This window comes from Bubalus bubalis, chromosome 1, assembly GCF_019923935.1.
Source record: "Bubalus bubalis isolate 160015118507 breed Murrah chromosome 1, NDDB_SH_1, whole genome shotgun sequence".
Lineage (NCBI taxonomy): Eukaryota > Metazoa > Chordata > Mammalia > Artiodactyla > Bovidae > Bubalus > Bubalus bubalis.
The window spans coordinates 127,211,699-127,225,865 of NC_059157.1; the positions used below are offsets into that span (position 1 = coordinate 127,211,699).

General features: G+C 36.9%; 1 protein-coding gene across 4 annotated transcripts in view; it reads right to left on the reverse strand.

Moving 5' to 3' along the window:
* Positions 1-14,167, reverse strand: part of MAP3K13 (mitogen-activated protein kinase kinase kinase 13) — a 159,133-nt gene that overhangs the window by 100,053 nt on the left and 44,913 nt on the right. The gene's annotated exons all lie outside the window — the stretch shown is intronic.

Genomic DNA, 14,167 nt, shown 5'->3' on the forward strand with positions numbered 1-14,167 from the left:
CTCCATACTGTTTTTCATAACTGCTGCACTGTTTTACGTTGCCATCAAGAATGTGTAAGGGTTACAATTTCGCTACAACACTTCTTATCTTTTTTAAAAATAATAAGCCATCCTAAGTGGTGTGAGGTAATATCTCATTGTGGTTTGTTTTGCATTTCCCTGATAATTAGTGATGATGGACACCTTTTCACATATTAATACCTACTGGCCCCTTGTATGTCTTCTTTGGACAGCTGTCTGTTCAAGTCCTTTATCCATTCTTGACATCAGTCTTGGCAATAATTTCTTGAAATGACACCAAAAGCACAGGCAACAAAACCAAAAATAGACAAGTGGGACTGTATCAAACTAAAAAGCTTCAATCAACAGAATGATAAGGCAATCTACAGAGTGGGAAAAAATATCTGTAAACCAGATATATAATCTGATAAAGGGTTAATTTCTAAAAAGTACAAGGAACTCATACAACTTAGTACAAGAAAAAACAACCAAAAAAAACCTGTGATTTTTTTTTTTTTACTCTTTTTGGGGGGCTTAATATCATCAATGAAATTTTAAAAATTTTTATTGGAGTATAGTTGATTTACAATGTTATGTTATATTCTGCTACATAGCAAAGTGAATCAGTTATAATATACATATATCCACTCTTTTTTAGATTCTTTTCCCATATAGGTCATTACAGAGTATTGAGAAGAGTTCATTTTTTACTCTTTATTTTAAATTTTTTCAAAGTTACACAGAAGTGGAGATTAATATAATTTATTGCCCTTGAATAGCATCATTTCACTTCACAATTACCAATACTTTACTAATACTGATCATAGCTTTTTTGAACTTGGGAAATGATCTCAAATCCTTGAAACTAGAACAATAGTGGTTAATATAAGGCCTTGGTTATAGGTGTCCAGTGACCAAGAACATTCTGAACAGATATCTGCTTTCTCAATCAGATTATTTGTACAGCTGACAGGAGAGTGGTTGCTTGTTTCTATGTGATTATAAAGGGTTCAAACCTGACACTAATAAGTACTGCTCACTGCTTACTTCATTTGGGGAGAAAAGAAACCCAACTTCCCAGGACTATTTTATACACAGGAAAGACATACTGTTCTATATACTCAAGCAACAGCATCTCATTAGCAAACAATATATTCAACAAATTTCTTTAAAGAAGCTTCTTGTGGAATATCACAATGGAAAAGGCAGACTAAAGAAATTTATCCATGTGACATGGGTGTGCTCAAGACCAATGTAGTACTGGTACCTTCCTAGTAGGTCTAAGTGCCCCACATTGATTTATATCAATCAATTATGTCCATGTACTAAGATTATTTTAGAATCCACAAATGAAAAGAAGATAAAGAATATGCCTCTCTGTTTCCTTCAACGGCAATCAAAGTCAACCAGGCTATACCAGAAGAATTGGATTTATATATTAAAAAAAAAAAACTTCCAAATAATACAGACTAATAGAAAGAGGTAACCCCTTTATGAAAAAATATGCCAATGAAATGTTAAATCTGTTAGAGAAGCTAACACATTGGCTGTTAAGTTTCATAGAAACATCATTACTCAATCAAAGACCAAGGTACGTCTCTGAAGCAATTCAACAAAACAGAATGCATAATGGTTCTAATATCAGTCATATAACATGTTGGTTTAATATGTAATCTGGCAAATAAAAATTAGCTAGCTCTACCGACTTGCCGTTTTAGTAAGATGAACCTAGTCTGGATTAGCATGCCTCCCTAGAGCACAGAAATAACCTTGTCAACAAAAATTTCTCTATGTCAAACATGACAGGAAATCTGTTGGGAAGATAAGTTGTATCCCCAAATCTCAGAAACTGCACTAGTTGTTCTTCAAGGAGAACAATGTTGTTTTGGGCACAGAAGAAAAAGGGCCGTGAAAAATGCATATCCGAAAGCAACGCTTCTTGAGAACTTTCTGTGATGACAGAAGTGTTCATAATTTGCACTGTCTCATATATTAGCATGTGGAATGTGGCCACTATGATTGAGGAACTGAATTTTAAGTTTTATTCAATTTTAATTAATATAAATTGAAAAATAGTCACATGTGGCTAGTGGCTACTGAATGGGACATTGCAACTCTAGGAATATTAAGCCAAGTCCCATAGTCACAAGTAATTCTTTATTTCAGCATGTAGGCACACTGAGTATGGAGCACTACAAAGCCAGTTATCAAGGTGAGTAAACTCTTTTAAGAACCAAATGGACCTTTTCAAATTTCATTAATGACTAAAAGATAATCTGGTCTCCTTTCCCAAGAAGCTATTCAAAACTCACTATTAGGAAAAAATGTAAGAACACAAGTTAAGGCACAATTATTCTGGCATAAAACATGATCTAGTCTATGGGAATTCCCTGATGGCCCAATGGTTAGGACTCTGTGCTTTCACTGCCGAGGACCTTGGTTCCATCCCTGGTCTGGGAACTAAGATTCCACAAGCTTTGAGGCGTGGCCAAAAAAAAAAAAAGAGCTATTCTAAAGCTGATTTTTTTCTTGAGAGAAAAAAATGTGTTTTCAAAGGAAAATGACTAAATCAGAATCTAGGAGAAGTTTAAAGTTCTATGACCTAGGGGCAATTTTTGTCATAAATATCAAGAAAAAGAAAGAGTATGATGACTTCAGTGCTAATAATGCACGATGATTCAGATTCCTTTTACAGGCACCAGTGTAGCTAGAAGTTAGTAAAGAGATCTGGGTTCAAATTCTGACTCTGTTGGTTATTATCCTTAGTTATGTAAGTTTAGATAAACCAAGCTATTGGTTTTTCATTTTTAGAGTAAGATGTACAGTGTGGGGAAAATAGTCACTAATAAATAACATCTTTGGTGACAAAGGTAGTCAAAAGGTACAAACCTCCAGTTATATGATAAATAGGTACTAAGGATATAATTAATGTACAGTGTGATTAATATAATCAACACTGCTGTATGTTATACATGAAAGTTGTTAAGAGACAAAATCCTAAGAGATCTCATCACAAGGAAAAATTATTTTTTTTTCTTTTGTATGTATATAAGATGATAGATTTTTTTTTTAAGATGATAGATTTTAACTAAACTTACTGTGGCAATCATTTCATGATGTAAGTCAAATCACTATGCTGTATGTCTTAAATTCATACAGTATTGTATGTCAATTACATCTCAATAAAACTGGAAGAGGAAAAATAAAGTGGGGATAATAATAGGCTATATGCCTATTATGTGAAAGTTAAATAAAATAAAACATGTGAAGACTTCAGCACAACACCTGCATATAGAAGATACTCAGAAAATGGTTCTGGTAACTGTTTTTGTTTTACTGCTGTTAATATAAACAAAATAAAGATTTTTTATTTTGCTCAATGGACATGAACTTGGGCAAGCTTTGGGAGATGGTGAAGGACAGGGAGGCCTGGTGCACTGCAGTCCATAGGGTCGGACACGACTGGGCGACTGAACAACAACAAAGCTACAACAGGTCTTTTCAGGAAATTTAGAAATACGCATTAGTGACACATCTTCCAAAGAAAAGCTCGTCCTAATCACTTCCCTTTGGGAAGTTGAGGAATACTCTCTGAGGTTCTGAAGGTGAGTAGGGAAAAACCCTGAGGAAGTTAAGAGAGGTGACCAAAAATTCTCTTTATCAAAAAAAAAAAGTTAACATTTTTCTACATAAAGATGTAGTTTATATGAACTGATGTAAAAAACAATCTTTCTAAAAGGTGAGAACGCTAATTAGAATTCTCCACTTCCATATCAGAACATTAACCCTAACTTACCCTGTTTTCAAAGTACATGGTTCCTCAAATAATTTTTTTTTTCACTTAAACTATAGTAGATTGAGACTAGGGCTCTGAGCAAGTCCTTCTAATCCAGAGAGTTCCAGATCACATCTTCTACCTTCTCATTCTTTTTATTAAAAAATTTTTTTTTAATTTATTTTTTATTCAGACAGTTTCAACATTCAAAGACCTCAGCAGATTATTACTCGAACTTTGTTGTTGCTGCTGTCCAGCTCTCAGGAAATGTTTATCTGAGAAAGTGATTTTTAAGAACCATCTAAGGAAAAACGTTCTTATGAATATTACTAAAATCTGTTCTTGCAGCAAAGGAGATAGACAGTTCATCAGAAAGCTACATGCTACCCAAATATCATCAGCACAGAACTCCCTAGCAGAGTCACTATCATCAAGTCACATTCTATGTTATGGTTTTCCTTTTATTATAGGGAACAGCCATATTGCTTTTACAGGGTCCACTGTCTTGCATGATGTCTCACACGTAACAAATTCACAAGAGGAGTTTGTTTTTAGAACTCAGTATCAGGGAAACCCTTTTCTGTTCTTGAAGAATTATTAGCATTCCCTTTTAGATGGCAACAATGTAATCCACTGAATTGCCTTTTTTTTTTTTTGTCCCTGCAGGGAAGCCCAGAGCCAACTTTATGCTCAAATCAATCAATCTATATCTCTATATAATTTATTTTAGTTTTTTGTGGTTATCATTTTTGCTTTATCTTCCTTGTTTTAGGTTTGATTTTCCCTTTGTTAACCTTGTTATGTAGATATATGTCATAAGCACATCCTTTTAGAACAAGTAGACTACAAATAGAAACTTATAGTAATACACCTATTAACTTTTAAAAAGATTAAAGTCTCATGATGGTAAATTCCACAATCATTTTTATGATAGAAAAAAAATCCTAAAGGTTCATATAATTACAGCAAATTTTGAAGAATATTGTGAGTTAAGTGGATTTGAAGTCTAGGATTTTTATCAAAGGATAATAAAACATCTAGACAACTGGAAAAAAGCAATTGTTTAGAGATTTTTATGCTATTTAGAATAAAGTTTAATAGCTTAATGAAGTTTTAATGTATTATCTGTGTCAAAAGTATGATCACAAACAAAGGATATAATTTTCTGACCAATAATGAAAATGCATTAAAGCAAATCAAAAGCAAATGGATTTCTCAATAAATAAAACATTTAACATCCCTGAAATACACCACTCCATAAAACACAAAATCTGGCAAGTTACCATAAACCAAACCTTTGTGGGACTAAAAATAATATTTTGAGTTTATAAAGGCACTTTACATATTGAAAGGGTAAAAAACCAAACAAACAAAAAATAACTTTATATTTTACCCATCCACATAGAGTTTGTACTCTTTCTGAGAGGTCATGTAAAAAAACAACCATTTAACTTTTATACTTCTAATCCTGTTTTCATTTCCCTGCTTCTTTAGTGGAAGTTGGCATTTCCACTTTAGCTTTACAAAGCATGTAGCATAACTGATGATCAAAACATAGAAATAGTGAACAACTGCCCCCTTTTAAAGTCTGCCCCTACATCCTCCCCGTTTGAGGAAACTGTCTCTCCCCCACTCTCAGTCCAAGAGGTTCGGGCAAAGCCAACCCCGCCTGAAGTTAGGACTCCAAGAGGGAACACGTGACACAAAGCAGGGCGAGTCACCTACTTGGTTATAATATTAGTGAAAAGACAGGCACATGACCCAAGTCCACTGGGACCCATGACCCAGTGAGAATCAACCATGTCATCCCCAGGATGTTGGCTACAACTATTGTTTAATTGGGATATGAGCTCCTAAGTATAATGTGAGTAGAGAGGTTTGGATATCTAATTCCTAAAAATAATAATTGGGTACAAATCTGGCCCTAGACATTCTTTGTAAACAATCTTTTCCTTCACTTTAAAATTTACAAAATATCTTAAAGTAGATTTTAGTCTCACTTTATATGTGAAAAAATTAAGGTTCAAGAAGATTGGCTCATCAATCCAGCTTTGTCTAAACTCTGTAACCTAGTGACTTATACTTTTTAAATTCTATCCATTACCTCTTTCCTCTCTCCTATTAAAGACCTGTCTGTGGTCACTCAATGACTAAAACTTAAAGTGAATTTAAAAAGTGACAATGCAAAGATGAAAAGGCCAGTTTGTGGTATTAAGTTGCTTTGGTAAGATGAATAACAACACAAATGGTGAAAGTGCTGAGGTAGGCAGGAATGCTTTACTTGAGGCTGGAGAACAATACCAGAAGGAAGCTAACTGACTTTTGTGGGTGGGAATATTCTTCCATGCGTGGGACTTTCCTACATAAGGCAAAATGTTTAGCAACCCCTCCTCGCCCCACCCCCCATGCCTGTAACAGACCCAGTCTTTGCCATAGCTAAAAAAAGTCCCTGGGGTTGATTGTCTCTGTAGGCTCTATGAGACTGGGCCTCACCCAATTTGAGAACTACTAGTTAGGCTATTGGAGAAGGAAATGGCAACCCACTCCAGTATTCTTGTCTAGAAAATCCTGTGGACAGAGGAGCCTGGTGGACTGCTGTCCATGGGGTCGCACAGAGTCAGACACGACTGAAATGACTTAGCATGCATGCATGTGTTGGAGAAGGAAATGGCAACCCACTGGAATATTCTTGCCTGGAGAATCCCAGGGACAGAGGAGCCTGGTGGGCTGCCATCTATGGGGTCGCATAGAGTTGGACAAGACTGAAGCAACTTAGCAGCAGCTGCAGCAGTTAGGCTATAGCGTGGTACTCTCTGTTGCCCTCTGTTGACATAGAAAGGTAAGATCAAGCCCTTAGCTGAAAAAACAAAACAAAAAAACATGTCTTGTCCCTTGGAGAAAAATGTTCAAAGAACAGCCTGGTGTTGAGGCTCACTGAAAGCTCTGAAATGTGGGTGAGGCCGAGTAAGAGCTCAGAGCCACACTTCCTGGTGCAGACCACAGCCAGTATTTGCCATTTGCTTGTCTTTGGCAAGTTGGCGTGTTTGTAAAGGGAATACAGGCTTGTCTTATACAAACAAACCCTGTCCTTATGATGCAGTTTGCCCAGGGCTTGAACCAAACCTTCCTCACTTACTGATAGAATGATCATTTTGAGTTGGGTGGTTACAGTCAGTTATAAAAAGAGGTAAACCTGAAGGGGGAAGATTTGGGAAAACTGGATATAAGGTCAATTCTTCCAAGGCAGTTCTTACCAAATGTAAAATTGGTAAGGCACATACCAGCACTTTTCCTTCCCATACTGGATTACAGTATACAACTGCAGCAGAAAAAAAAAAAAAAAGGAAGTCAGAGTGGAGAAGATGTTAACACAGAGTCAGTAAAAGTGTGGCTTGCTTTTAAAATCAGTTTTATACATCTATCCATATAGAAGCTCACTCTGTGTAAACCCACACTCAAAACTGCAGTGAGCTCTTTATTATTAACATCAAATGAACGGGCTTCCCTGGTGGCTCAGATGGTAAAGAATCTGCCTGCAAGGTGGGAGACCTGGGTTCAATCCCTGGGTTTGGAAAATCCCCTGGAGGAGGGCAACCCACTCCAGTATTCTTGCCTGGAGAATCCCCATGGACAGAGGAGCCTGGCGGGCTAGAGTCCATGGGGTCGCAAAGAGTTGGACATCACTGAGCAACTAAGAACACCAATGAAGAGAACAGAGATGACAGAACCTCAAAATATTTGAGAGAAAGATCTGTTTTTAAGTATTTCATAAATATAATCATATGTGATATTCAAGGAATACACTTAAAACCAAATGTTGAAGCCACTCTGTAAAGCTCTTGGTTTTCCATTTCACATAATCACACTACCTGAAAAAGACAGTAATTGCTACTAGCAGCAACCTGCCCCCAATCAATCAATTTATCTATAACATATATTTAAAAATTTTACTACTTTTTAAGTCCTGATATAATCTCCTGAACTAGGTTGATAATTGAAGTTTTACATGTAACATTCGCTACACAAGCAATAAGTAGATGGAGCAGCGTAATGGAAGGGAAGATTATTGGACCTAGTGTTTACTTAAAAGCTCTGAAAAATCAATATACAAATAAAATATACATATTTTTATTGAATGTCATCTATGTTCAAAATACCTTACATGTGCTGTGAGGTACACATATAGGGATAAATCACAGATCCTGATCTCAGTCTATTTCATTAGAAAAGACAGGAAAACAATAAACAGTAAAATAAGATTATCAGAATGGTTTAAAACTGTAACAGAAGGCACAGTGCTAGAGACTGTCCCCTAAAATATCATCTCCTCTCTTTCTTGTTAGTTATAGAACCCTTATGTCCAACCCCACTCCTAAAATTGTAGATGAATACAAGCCACGCTGCTAAAGACTTCTCTGTTCTCCTGGTTGTAGATGTGAGCACATGACTGAGTTCTAGCTAGTGGGGTTTGAGTGGAAGTATGTTTTTAACTTGCAGGTCTTACCTGCTTGTGCTGGACTTTCTTAAGTCCCATGCTGAGTCAGCTTCTACTATGCAGATGATGGTCCAGGCAATGGCAGAGCAAGGAAGCAGAAGTAGCCTTGGGGTTTGATTTTTTGATGAATCAGAACCATCCATCTGTTCTGGAGTACCTGCCTACTTTAGGACTGTTAATGAAGACAGAAATAACATTCCATCTTTTGGAACCACCAAAAATTTTGAGACTCTCTGTTACTGCTACTTAGTCTGTATTCCTACTAATACGGTTAGCAGGTGGTGGTGTGTGGTTATTTCCTGAATGAGATAAATAAGCAGTTACCGCTCTAGACATTTTAAGAAGAATACTGACTCAGAGAATCAAGGATCTGAGAGAAACCTTACAACTCAAATCTACTCTGTCCTCTTCTTTGTTACATATGAAAAGACTGAGGTTCAAAGATTTGTCCATAGTCTTGGAATTTATGGCATTGAGTCAGGAGTTGATCTTAGATTTCCTGAATGTTCTCTGTATTTTTTTGGTGGGATAAGAGTGACCACTAATGCTACCTCTTTTTCTTGGACAGTCAGTTACAGTTCACTCGGTATTCCTGGAACAGGATACTGTTCTTAGTTCTAAAAAAAAAAGCCAACAAAAATGTAAAAAAATCACATTCATTTATTTATTTATTGTCTCAAAGGTATCTGCAATCTAACAGAAAAGAAAATACTAGCTTACCTCTACGATACTACTAAAACCTGGACAAACAAGAATCAGTTTCTCTCCTGATAACTAGAGCTTTGGAAATACAGAAAATATGATTCAAGAATTTCTGAATCAATTCTTAAGAACTCTGTTGGACCCTAATTAAACATGCAAGGGGCTTGAAATATATTTTTAATTCTCATGAAATTCTTCTTTTTCCTTAGCCTGCAAAATTTTAATGCTTTAATCTTTTTAAAAACCACCTCTAAAGCCTAGAGATCTCTTCTGTGTTGGCTAGCTAACAACAGCTGTACTTCACCAGAAACCTTTTCTAAGCTGTACTCGTGCTAAGGAGGAAGCGTTAATGACCAGAGCAGCAAGTGGACCTTTTCTCCCCTCAACTCACAGCCACTAGGTTTATCTTACAGCCACCCCTCTTGTCCTAGGGGACAGAATATCCACCTGTCATTGTAGTTTGGAAACTAAAGCTGGTGTGTCCCCAGATCCTCTGTAGTGGTGTTGCTTGCCCCTCTCGTGAATGGGCTATGCGTGTGTGCTAAGTCACTCAAGTCATGTTCAACTCTGTGCAACCCCTGACTCAGTAGCCTCGCCAGGCTCCTCTGTCCATGAGATTCTCCAGGGCGTTGCCATGCCCTCCTCAGGGGATCTTCCTGACCCAGGGATTGAACCCACATCTCTATGTCTCCTGCATTGGCAGGAGGGTTCTTTACCACTAGTGCCACCTGGGAAACCCGAATGGACTACAGATGATGCTAAACCAACTTGGGGGGAACTGTTATGATCTAAAGAAAATTATTACGAATACTCTTGAGACATGTATGGACCCTGAATTTTAAAATTAGCACAATGAAGCTCTAAGACCACTCAAAATGGAAGCAGTGGCCTAAAAAGGCCACATATTCTTAGCACGTACTTTTAGTCTGTTTAATTACTCAAGGCTCTGTATTAAAGGGTCATCGTTGAAAAGGCCACTCCTCTAGAAAAGAGACTGGTTGTCTTGAGTGGCTTTCACTCTAAATATAAAAAGAGGAGGTGGTGGGGAATAAGATTCCCCAAAATAATAAAACATGCTAAGTAAACCCTGAAACACTGAAAAATAAAATGCAATTTCCCCAAAAGAGTATTTGTTGGAGCTTACTTCCAAAATGGGCTATGAAATACTCACCAATTTCAAACTAAATTTACATTTCTGGAGTAGCCTCTATCATAAAGCTCTTCATATTTAGGGTGAGTTCATTTATATTGTCCCCTATGAATGCCTGATTACATTTTGAACCAAATTAAAGAATGCTTTCTGTTGCTGCCACCTACTGCAAACTTGAAGAATGTTTGAAAAACTTAAAAGAGAAAATCCAATACAATAATATTACTGAGGAAAAACTTACATGTCAGACAAGTAGACTGAGATCAATGTCATTATGCTTTACTTTATTAAACGACTAATTATTCCAAAACCTTGAATGATGATCCTAATACTGCATAAAGAAAGTCAATAATTACACAGAACCGTATTAAGTGGCTTTGTTAAGCTATGCTTGAAAGACATACACACAAACACATATCTGTATATATACCTATGTATACATGTATGCCATACATATGTATGTCATTTTTCCCTAGTCTATCTTACATGGAAAAATCAGGGATTTCCCTGGTGGTCCAGTGGCTAAGAATTTGCCTTGCAAAGCAAGGATGTGGGGTCAATTCTTGGTCAGGGAAATAACAACCCACAAGCCACAGAACAACTGAGCCTGTGCACCACAACTAGAGAGTCCGCCGGACGCAATGAAGATCCCGTGTGTAGCAATTAAGACACAAGGCCACCAAATAAATAAATTAAAAAAGAAAAACCAGTTTGTCCTTTGTGTTAAAGGAAAGCTACCATTCATAGCTACCAGAAAACACAAAATATACTATTACTAATTTGAACAACCGTGAGTTCAAAAAATAATAAAGTAGATAAACATACAAATAAGATGAAGGGAAGAAGAAAAAGTCCATGAACAGACAAGTTACAAAAAATATATACAATGGATAGTAAGGGAAAAGTGTGACTTCAGTATCAAAAAATGAAAATTAAATCAAAATGAAATACCGGTTTTTCCTTGCAAAGTGCCTTGGAAAAGATATGGGAAAACAGATACTCTTACACACTGCTGATGGTTAAATACTTCTTACAACCTTTTTGAAGTACAGTTACTTGATAGCAGGTATCAGTGGGCTTAAATGTAAATATTCTTTGATCTAAAATTAAACTTCAAGGAATTATTCTAAACAAATAATCAAGAATTTGCAAAAAGGGCCTAGCTACACAGATTTCATCATGTATTAATTTAAAATATAAATCATTGGGAAAATAAAATACCCGTAAAGGGAAGTTTTATTAAATGAGTGAAATTTAAAATATCTAAAAGCTTTACAAGTTATATATTAAAGTATTGATATATAAAAATAGATTAAAATATTCATAACAAAATATGGATAAGGAAGGTAACATGATAATTGGTACGATGGAATCTAACACATATATATGACTAGAAGAATAAATATAATGTTAACCATAGTTATTTGTATGCAGGGATAGCTATAATTTTATTCTCTTCTCTTTTAATCTAAATTTCTGAATTTTCTATGAAGTACAAGTATATTACTTTGGGAACAAAATTAAGTTTTAAGACTTGCTGATTTAATAAATACACTCTATTATTTTAACATTCAAGTTACTTGAACTTTAAAAAACTTTTTTTCCTCTCTAATTTTAAGGGAGATGTCAAACATCAAGGCACAGATGGCTTGGCAATGATTCTGTAATATATTCTGCTATAGAGGGTGGTATGTCTTTTCATTACCGTGAGGGATGCTCGTGGCTGGGAATACGCTTTGAGGAGGTAGGAGGGTTTACGACTGGAACTTTGACCACAAGGTAGGTAGGGATAACTGTGGTATCTACATATTTTGTTGTGCAAAAAAAAAATGCATGTGAAGGTGGCAATAAAAGATTATGGGATGAGTAGAAAGGAAGTTGGGAGACCCTATCACAGGGAGCACTGTCAACTGAGAAGGACAATAGAGACAGGATAGTAAGTTACAGAAGAGGTTTGGGAAACTCAAACAGATATGGATTCAAGGCCACCAATCAGCAGTGTGGACCCAACTGAGGAGGCAAAACTATCAACACAGCAGCAGAAAACACAATTTGGGGAGTACTCTGGCTTGGCACAGTCAAAGGAAGTAGGGCCAGAGTTGACAAGGGGTGGAGGAGGTAAGCCTGGAAGGAAGTGATTATTGACATGGCTAATGCTGCTTCCAAGCTGGAAGGCACAAAGGCAAAGGGGTCAGGGATACATTTAGTTTGGTTAGTATGGTATCTCCTGTCCTGTATGCCACAGTAGAGTAGTATAATACATATTTAAAGAAAAAAACGTCATGAGACGCTGTGTAAGGAGAGGTATGAGACAACTAACGTAACTGAGCGCCTGCTACCTAACAGACTCTTGGCACAGATTAATGTATCACCTCAGTCTCTTCTTATTGGCTGCGCTTTCTCCTTTGCCTATAAACATGTTCATGTCGCTCCTTTTCAGAATTTCCCTCTGACTTATCTACTCACTTTCCTGTCCTCTACCACCAAACTTCTTGAAAGAACACTATATGCCAAGAGCTGGCAGAAACTAGGCACCTGTGATCCCTACCTGCTAATGTTTTTCCTTGGCTCAGAGTGAGACTTGCTTCTAACCAAGAGAACACCATAAAGGTGCTGGAATGTACTGATCACACGCACATAATGATGTGATGATATTATAGAAAACCATACTGCATGTCTTGCCGGAGTTTCTCCCTTTGTTAACTGAGAAGAAGCAAATGGCCATATTGGGTAACCCCACATGGCAAGGCAGTGTGGGTGCTCTCTGTTAGCTGAGGGACACCTCTAGACAACAGGCAATAACAACTCAAAAAAAAAAAAAAAAAAAAACCCACCAAAAACCCAAAACAAAAAGCTGAGGCTTTCATTTCTACAACCCCAAGATATTGAATGCTATCAACAGCCACACGAGTCCCCCAGGCAAGTTTCATATGAAAATCCAACCCTGGCCAACACCTTGATTAAAGCCTTGTAAGACCCTAAGTGGGAGGCCTAACTAGGCTACATTCATAGTCCTGACCCACTGAAATTGAGATACTAAATGGGTGTTGTTTTAAGCCACTAAAATAATATTGTGATGCATCAGTAGAAAACTTATATACCCACAGAACTCAACACCATCCTGACTAGAGACAACCTGGTTAATATTTAAGAAAAGCAACTAAAGCTCTTGAAGTGCAACCAATAAAGATTATGATGGCATACTCAAATACCCCTTTTCATATAAATAATAGTAACACGATAGAGCAAACATTCTGCCTAATAACTCAAATAAACATGCTTTACAAGCCTCACACTTTGTTAGTCACAGTCAAGTTCAGCAGCAGTAATCAATCACACATGGAGTAACAGACTGGTTCCAAATTGGGAAAGGAGTATGTCAAGGCTGTATATTGTCACCCTGCTTATTTAATTTATATGCACAGTACATCATGCGAAATGCCAGGCTGGATGAAGCACAAGCTGGAATCAAGACTGCCATGAGAAATACCAATAACCTCAGATACTCAGATGACACCACCCTTATGGCAGAAAGTGAAGAGGTACTAAAAAGCCTCTTGAAGAAAGTGAAAGAGTAGAGTGAAAAAGCTGGCTTAAAACTCAACATTCAGAAAACTAAGATCATGGCATCTGGTCCCATCACTTCATGGCAAATAGATGGGACACAATGTAAACAGTGAGAGACTTTATTTTGGGGGGCTTCAAAATCACTGCAAATGGTGACTGCAGCTATGAAATTAAAAGATGTTTGCTCATGGGAAGAAAAGTTATGACCAACCTAGACAGTATATTAAAAAGCAGAGACATTACTGGGCCGACAAAGGTCTATCTAGTTAAAGCTATGGTTTTTCCAGTGGTCATGTATGGATGTGAGAGTTGGACTATAAAGAAAGCTGAGCACTTAAGAATTGATGCTTTTGAACTGTGGTGTTGGAGAAGACTCTTGAGAGTCCCTTGGACTGCAAGGAGATCCAATCTGTCAATCCTAAAGGAAATCAGTCCTGAGTATTTATTGGAAGGACTGATGCTGAAGCTGAAACTCCAA